Source organism: Cebus imitator, unplaced genomic scaffold (assembly GCF_001604975.1).
Source record: "Cebus imitator isolate Cc_AM_T3 unplaced genomic scaffold, Cebus_imitator-1.0 Scaffold87, whole genome shotgun sequence".
Lineage (NCBI taxonomy): Eukaryota > Metazoa > Chordata > Mammalia > Primates > Cebidae > Cebus > Cebus imitator.
Genome location: NW_016107402.1, coordinates 4,729,671 through 4,737,596, shown reverse-complemented (window position 1 = coordinate 4,737,596; position 7,926 = coordinate 4,729,671). Strand labels below are relative to the sequence as shown.

At 46.7% G+C, this 7,926-nt stretch overlaps 1 pseudogene; it reads left to right on the top strand.

Annotated features, from left to right (window-relative positions):
- The first annotated feature begins 5,903 nt into the window (after positions 1–5,903).
- Positions 5,904–7,926, top strand: part of LOC108308611 — an 11,009-nt pseudogene continuing 8,986 nt past the window's right edge.

Here is a 7,926-nt window from a genome sequence, read left to right as displayed (position 1 = left end):
ACTCGTGGGTGAGCGAGACAGTTCGGCTCCAAAGAGGCAGCTCAGAAGGAGCTGGGAGAGGAGGGCGGGTGGATGAGAGGCGCCAGGCACGGTGAAGAGAAAGGGAGGAGGGCTTGGGGGAGGGAGGAGGTCAGAGGCAGGGTGCCCAGTGACCAGGGGTGGTAGAGACTCAGTGAGGGCAAGGGGAGGGCTTGTGGGGATGACTCAGAGAGAGGAGAGGTCTCAGTGAGGGGAAGAAGAGCTGTTCAGTGACTGTGCTGGGGCTCAGTGGGGGGAAGGGCTGAGTGTGTGCCAAGGTGCTGACAGAGGCTCCCCATAGGGGAAGAGAGGTTCAGTGAGGGGCTTGGGAACCCCAAGAGTTGGAGGGGCTCAGTGAAGATGAGGGAGGCTCAGGAGATACCAGGTTGGCCCCAGCAAGGAGGAGTGCCCTGCTGAATGGTGGCATCCCTTTGAACGGTCTCTTTTGTGTCATGCAACGATAGACCTTTCTCAGGGCAGAAGCCCCCCATCATCCTGGTGGTGGGGAGATGGACAGAGAGGCAGATCATTGCTCCCAACTCCTGGGGGACTGATTCAGGGGAAGAAGACTAGAACTTACCCTCAGCCCCCACCACTGACCAGATCCAGAGAACCAGTCAGACCTGGGTTCAAAACCCACACATACTGCCCATCTGGGTGACCTTGGGCAAGTAATTTCTCTGAGTGGGAGAAAATATATTTTATTTTATTATTTATTTATTTATTTTTGAGACAGAGTCTTACTCTGTCACCCATGCTGGAGTGCAATGGCACGATCTCGGCTCATTGTAACCTCTGCCTCCTGGGTTCAAGAGATTCTTCTGCCTCAGCCTCCTGAGTAGCTGGGATTAGAGATGTGTGCCACCATGCCTGGCTAATTTTTTTTGTATTTTTAGTAGAGATGGGGTTTCACCGTGTTAGCCAGGATAGTCTCCATCTCCTGACCTCGTGATCCCTCTGCCTTGGCCTCTCAAAGTTCTGGGATTACAGGCGTGAGCCACCAGGCCTGGTATGCAATATATATTTATTGGAGGAATGAATGTTCTGTGTCTCCAGATATCACCCCTAAGAGAGGGCAATTGACAACCTCTTCCTGATGAGAAACCAAAGCCCAGAGTAGTGAAGAGGTTTGTCCGAAGTCACACAGTAGGTAAATAGCCAAGCAAGGATTCAAACACAGACATGACCCACTCCATGGTCACTCCTTACCTCTCTGTTATTCTCAGACAATGCTCCCTGTTGCCATCCTCTGTGGTATTTCCCACAAGTAATATGTATATATATATATATGTATTTGTTTATTGTTTAATTATTAATAGTCTCTCCCCGTTGACTGCTTTTGCTTATCACTAGAATCCCCTGAAGTCAAGTAGAGTGCCTGGCCCCATAAGGCACTCAATAAACATTTGTTTGAATTCAAAAATAAAACAAGGGGGCCGGGCGCAGTGGCTCACACTTGTAATCCCAGCACTTTGGGAGGCCAAGACGGGCAGATCACAAAGGCAAGAGATCAAGACCATCCTGGCCAACATGGTGAAACCCCATCTCTACTAAAAATACAAAAATTAGCTGGGCATGGTGGCAGTTGCCTGTAATCCCAGCTACTTAGGAGGCTGAGGCAGGACAATAACTTGAACCAGAGAGGTGGAGTTTGCAGTGAACCAAGATTGTGCCACTGCACTCCAGCCTGGCAACAGAGCGAGACTCCGTCTCAAAAAAAAAAGAAAAAGAAAAAGAACACAAGGGTAGGCTGTGTGCAGTGGCTGACGCCTGTAATTCCAACATTTTGGGAGGCCTAGGAGGGTAGATCATGAGGTCAGGAGTTCAAGACCAGGCTGGTTAAGATAGTGAAACCCCGTCTCTACTAAAAACACGAAATAATTAGCCAAGCGTGGTGGCGTGTGCCTGTAGTCCCAGCTACTCAGAAGACTGAGGCAGGAGAACTGCTTGAACCCAGGAGGCAGAGGTTGCAGTGAGCCGAGATTGTGCCACTACGCTCCAGCCGCGGGGACAGAGCGAGACTCCCATCTCAAAAGAAAAGAAAAGAAAAATAACACAAGGATAGAGCTTGTTGAGAATGGAGAAGTCCTCTTCTCCATTCATTCTTTTATTGCTTTTAGGAGTCTGGCTCTACCACCCCAGGCTAGAGTGCGGTGGCATAATCTTGGCTCAGTGCAACCTCTGCCTCCTGGGTTCAAGCAATTCTCCTACCTCAGTCTCCTGAGTAGCTGGGATTACAGGTACCTGCCACCATGCCCAGCTAATTTTTTTTTTTTTTTTTTTTTGAGACAGAGTCTCATTCTGTCATTCAGGCTGGAGTGCAGTGGTAAGATACAGCACCCACCATCACACCCAGCTAATTTTTGTATTTTTTAAATAGAGATGGGGTTTCACCATATTGGACAGGATGGTCTCAATCTCCTGACCTCGTGATCTGCCTGCCTCGGCCTCTCAAAGTGCTGGGATTACAGGCGTGGGCCACCTCATCAGGCCTAATTTTTGTATTTTTAGTAGAGACAGGGTTTTACCATGTTGATCAGGCTGATCTTGAATTCCTGACCTCACGTAATCCACTCACCTTGGTCTCCCAAAGTGCTGGGATTACAGGTGTGAGCCACCGTGCCCTGTCCATTCATTTATTCTTCATTTCACTCATGCAAAAGCTGTTCATCACCTCTTCTGCTGTGCTGGTGGCTGGAGGTACAGCAATAATCAGATGGGTCCTTGCCCTCAGTGAGTGTAGGGGGAACACAGGCAGGCAACGGCAGTTCAGTGAGGTTTCTACCAGGATGGAGACAGCACAGAGACTGTGAGAAGACAGAACAGCACTGACCCCAGTCTGGTGGGGAGGAGACCAGGGAGGGTTTCCTACAGGAGATGATATGTAAGCTGAGACCTGAAGGACACATCAAAGTGAGTGCTGCAGAGGTGGTGGGGGGAAGGACAAGGATTCAGGATGGGAACACCATGTGCAAAGGACCACAAGTGAGAGAGACTTGGCATCTGGCAACTTTCTTTTCTTTTTCTTTCTTTTTTTTTTTTTGAGACAGCATTTTGCTCTGTTGCCCACTCTCTTTGGCTGGAGTGGTGCAGTGGTGTGATCTCGGCTCACTACAACCTCTGCTCCCAGGTTCAAGTGATTCTCCTACCTCAGCCTCCCAGGTAACTCAGACTACAAGCACGTGCCACTACGCCCAGCTAATTTTTGTATTTTTAGTAGAGATGGCGTTTTACCATGTTGGCCAGGCTAGTCTTGAACCCCTGACCTCGTGATCTGCCCACCTTGGCCTCCCAAAGTGCTGGGATTACAGGCGTGAGCCACCGAGCCCGGCCCTGCCAGCTTTCTTAACTGCTCCTGAGCACCACACTCTCACAGTGGAAAGGAGCCATGGTCCACCACCTGTTAGTGCACAGCCAGCCCAGCAAACGCAACATCGAATGAAGAAATACATCTTTAAACTATAATGATCATTGCGTTTTTCTGATCTTTATAAAAGGTATAAAGTACATTCCTTTTGTAGAAAATCTGGAAAACAGATAAAATACTAAAATACTAAAAAAGAACAGGCTGTCAGGCTAGATGTCTTATACCTACAATCCCAGCACTTTGAGAGACTGAGGCAGGAGGATCACTTGAGCACCCAGGAGTTCAAGACCAGCCTGGGGGACATGGTGAGACCTCATCTGTAGGAAAAGTAAAAAATAAATTAGCTGAGCACGGTGGTGCATGCCCATAGTCCCAGCTGTTCAGGAGGCTGAGGTGGGAGGATCGCTTGAGCCCAGGAGGTTGAGGCTGCAGTGAGCTGTATCTTTCCACTGCACTCCAGCCTGGGTGACAGAGTAAGACTCCATCTAAAAAAACAAAAAAACAAAAAACAAAGAATAGGCCAAGGACAGTGGCTCATGACTATAATCTTAGTACTTTGGGAGGCCAAGGTGTGAGGATCACTTCAGGGCAGGAGTTTTTTTGTTTTGTTTTGTTTTGTTTTGTTTTATTTTTAATTTTTTTTACTTTGTTTTTTGAGACAGGGTCTCACTTTGTTACCCAGATGGGGTTTCAACATCTTGGCCAGGCTGGCCTTGAACTCCTGACCTCATGATCCACCCGCCTCGGCCTCCCAAAGTGCTGGGATTACAGGCATGAGCCACCGAGTCTGGCCAGCCCAGGAGTTTGAGACCAGCCTGAGCAACATAGCAAGACTCTATCTCTACAAAAAATTTTTAAAATTAGCTATATGTGGTGGTACACGCCTATAGCTACCTGGTAGGCGAAGACATAAGGGCCCCTTGAGCCCAGGAGTTTGAGGCTGCAGTGAGCTAGTATTGTACCACTGCACTTCATCCTGGGAGCCAGAGCAAAGCCCTGTCTCAGAAGAAAAGAAGAAGGGGGGAAGGGAGAGGAGGGAGAGGAGGAAGGGGAAGAAGAGGAAGAAGAAAGAAGAAGAGGAGGAGGAGAAGAAAAAGGCTGGGCGAGGTGGCTCACACCTGTAATCCCAGTACTTTGGGAGGCTTAGGCAAGTGGATCACTTGAGGTCAGGAGTTCAAGACCAGCCTGGCCAATATGGTGAAACCCTGTCTCTACTAAAAATACAAAAATTAGCTGGGTGTGGTGGTACCCACCTGTAGCCTAGCTATTCTGCGGCTGAGGCAGGAGAATCACTTGAACTTGGGAGGTGAAGGTTGCAGTGAGCCAAGATCGTACTGCTGCACTCCAGCCTGGGCACCAAGAGTGAAACTCCATCTTAAAAAATTTAAAAAAGAAGAAAACAGAAGAAAGGAGCCTGAAATCAGAAAGACTTATGTTTGAATTAAAGTTTAGTCTTTTTCTAGCTATGTAACCCCGAGAGAGACACCTTTGTTCTCTGAACTTCAGGGCTTTCATCTGAGAAACGGAATGGCTAATATCTATTGCATACACAAGAACATTGATACATGCAAGGATGTGCCCAAATCTCAACTATCTATGGTCATATCTATCTGACTCGAAACCTGTGGCTTGGGTCTGAAATCGTCAAAGAGAAGAGGCAGCTGAGATGGGACCAGGTTCCAGAGTCTGGTCCAGTACATATCTACTGCCTCCTGGACAACAGTCAGAAGAGACAGCCTTGTGGAGGGGATAGTGACTGGCTGTGGCCCCAAGCAGGATCCCCAATCCCCTCCATCAGCTGAGAGTGGCGTGGAGAAGGGGTCAAGGCCTGAGGAGTCTACCTCTATCCCAGACTAGAATATTTGAGGCCTCTGCTAAGAGATCTAACCTCTCCCTTTCAGCCTCTCCCTGGCAACCTGGCCTGGCACCCTCTAGGAAGTGATCTCAGCTTAATAATTTAGCAGATGCAGACAAAGATAGCAGCTCTGAAAATAACCCAGTCAGGCCCCAGCCTCCACCTCCGTTTCCTTAACGACTCCCTTGCCCTCCCTGCAAGATCCCTGGTTGCCCCACATACCTGTCAGTGTTCCTGCCTGCCAGTGAACACCTGATTCAACGCTTCCGCATTCTTCTCCTCCTCCTTACTCCTTTCTCTCCATTGTTATATCAAGAGCTTTTTATCGGTCTGGCAGGGTGGCTCATGCCTATAATCCCAGCACTTTTGGAGGCTGAGGCAGGTGGATCACCTGAGGTCAGGAGTTCAAGACCAGACTGGTCAACATGGTGAAACCCTATCTCTACTAAAAATACAAAAATTAGCCGGGCATGGTGGTGCATACCTGTAGTCCCAGCTACTTGGGAGGCTGAGGCAAGAGAATCTCTTGAACCTGGGAGGCAGAGGTTGCAGTGAGCCGAGATTGTGCCACTGCACTCCAGCCTAGATGACAGAGCAAGACTCCTTCTCACAAAAAATTAATTAATTAATTAATTAAAGAGGTTTTGTCTTACTGCCACCAGCATGGAGACTTTGTACTGTGTCTCGTTCTTAGTGCTCAAATGTCCCAACCTGAAGCTAAAGAAACTGCCCTGGCTGCACATGGCATTGGCCTTGACTGTGTATGCTTTGGTGGTGGTGTCTTGCTTCCTCATCACCAGAGGAATAATTTGTGATATTATTGTTGAACCTCCAAATGTTGACCCTATGATTGATGAACATGGTATCAGAGGCCAGTAGCTTTCTTGGCCTACAGAGTAAATGGACAATATATTATGGAAGGACTTGCATCCAGCTTCCTGTTTACAATGGGAGGTTTAGGTTTCATAATCCTGGACCGATTTAATGCATCAAATATCCCAAAATGCAATAGATTTTTTCTTCTATTCATTGGATTTGTCTGTGTCCTGTTGAGTTTTTTTGTGTTGTTTTTTTGTTTGTTTGTTTTTTGGTTTTTTTTGAGACGGAGTCTCACTCTGTCACCCAGGATGGAGTGCAGTGGCGAAATCTCAGCTCACTGCAACCTCCACCTCCCAGGTTCAAGCGATTCTCCTGCCTCAGCCTCCCAAGTAGCTAGGACAACATACACCCGCCACCATGCCCAGCTAATTTTTTAAATGTGTATATTTTTAGTAGAGATGGGGTTTCACCGTCTTGGTCAAGCTGGTCTTGAACTCCTGACCTTGTGATCCACCCTCCTCAGCTTCCCAAAGTGCTGAGATTACAGGCGTGGGCCACCTCGCCCCGCCCTGTCAATGAAGTTTTAATGGCTATACCAATCCTCTAATATGAAATGTGGAAAAGAATGAAGAGCAGCAATAAAAGAAGTATCTAGTGAAAAAAATAGGAAGTGTATTGAAGCTTGGACTAGAATTTCTTCTTGGTATTAAAGAGACAAGTTATCACAGTATTTTTTTTCCTGCCGACCTGCTGACCTACCAACAATGAAGAGTGGCATTTTCTTCTTAGTTTTTTATTTCTTAAAGAAAATATACTCCACATCTACATCCATAATATCAAATAAAGTGATTTTTTTTTACAACCCCCTTAACATTTTTTGGAGATGACATTTCTGATTTTCAGAAATTAACATCAAATCAAAAGCAAGATTCCATAAGCTGAGAACTCTGGACAGCTGATCAGCTTTACCCATGGTGCTTTGCCTTTAACTAGAGTGCGTGATGGTGGATTATTTCAGATATGTATATAAGACTGTTTCCTGATCAATAAAATGTATGAAAGGAGCAGAAATAAATAATTTTTCTAATTAAAAATTTTTTAAAGGAGAGTTTTTATATCAATAAGGGCTTAAATAAATCTTTCCTAGAAGCCAGAAGTCTTGGGTTTAGTTTACTGTGCAAACCTGAGCAAATCCTTCTCCTCTCTTAGTCTCTGTTCCTGCATTTGTAAAATGAAGCCTCTGGAAGCCGGGTATGGTAGCTCATGCTTATAATCCCGGCACTTTGGGAAGCTAAGGCGGGAAAATCGCTTGAGCCCAGGAATTTAAGGCCAGAATAGGTACCTAGGTACCTGTCTCTACAAAACAAAACATTAAAAAGAGTTAGGCATGGTTGTGCATGCCTATAGCCCCAGCTACTCAGGAAGCTGAGGTTGGACGATCTCTTGAGCCCAGGAGTTCAAGGCCGCAGTGAGCCAAGATTGTGTCACTTCTCTCCAACCTGGGCAACCGAGTAAGACCCTGTCTCAAAAAAAATTTTTTTTTGAAATGAGGCCTCTGGACTCCTAAATATGACATGAACAAAATGTTGGTGGGAGTGCCAATTACTTGGATAGGGTACTAGATGTCTTCCCAGGAAGGCACAACTGCAGTGTCAGTGTCATTTCAGTCAACAGCGCTACAATCCATCCATCCTGCTGCTCTATACAGAGAGCTCAGTTTTCTCTGTGTTTGATTTCTCTTGTGAAGAATGTTTTGCCCTAGTTATTATTCCTAGAATAAAAGGCTATGACTTGTGTTCACAGTGGAGGTAGCAGGTTCCACGTGCTTTTGATGCTTCATCACATTTTTGGTGTCTCTTTTTTCTGC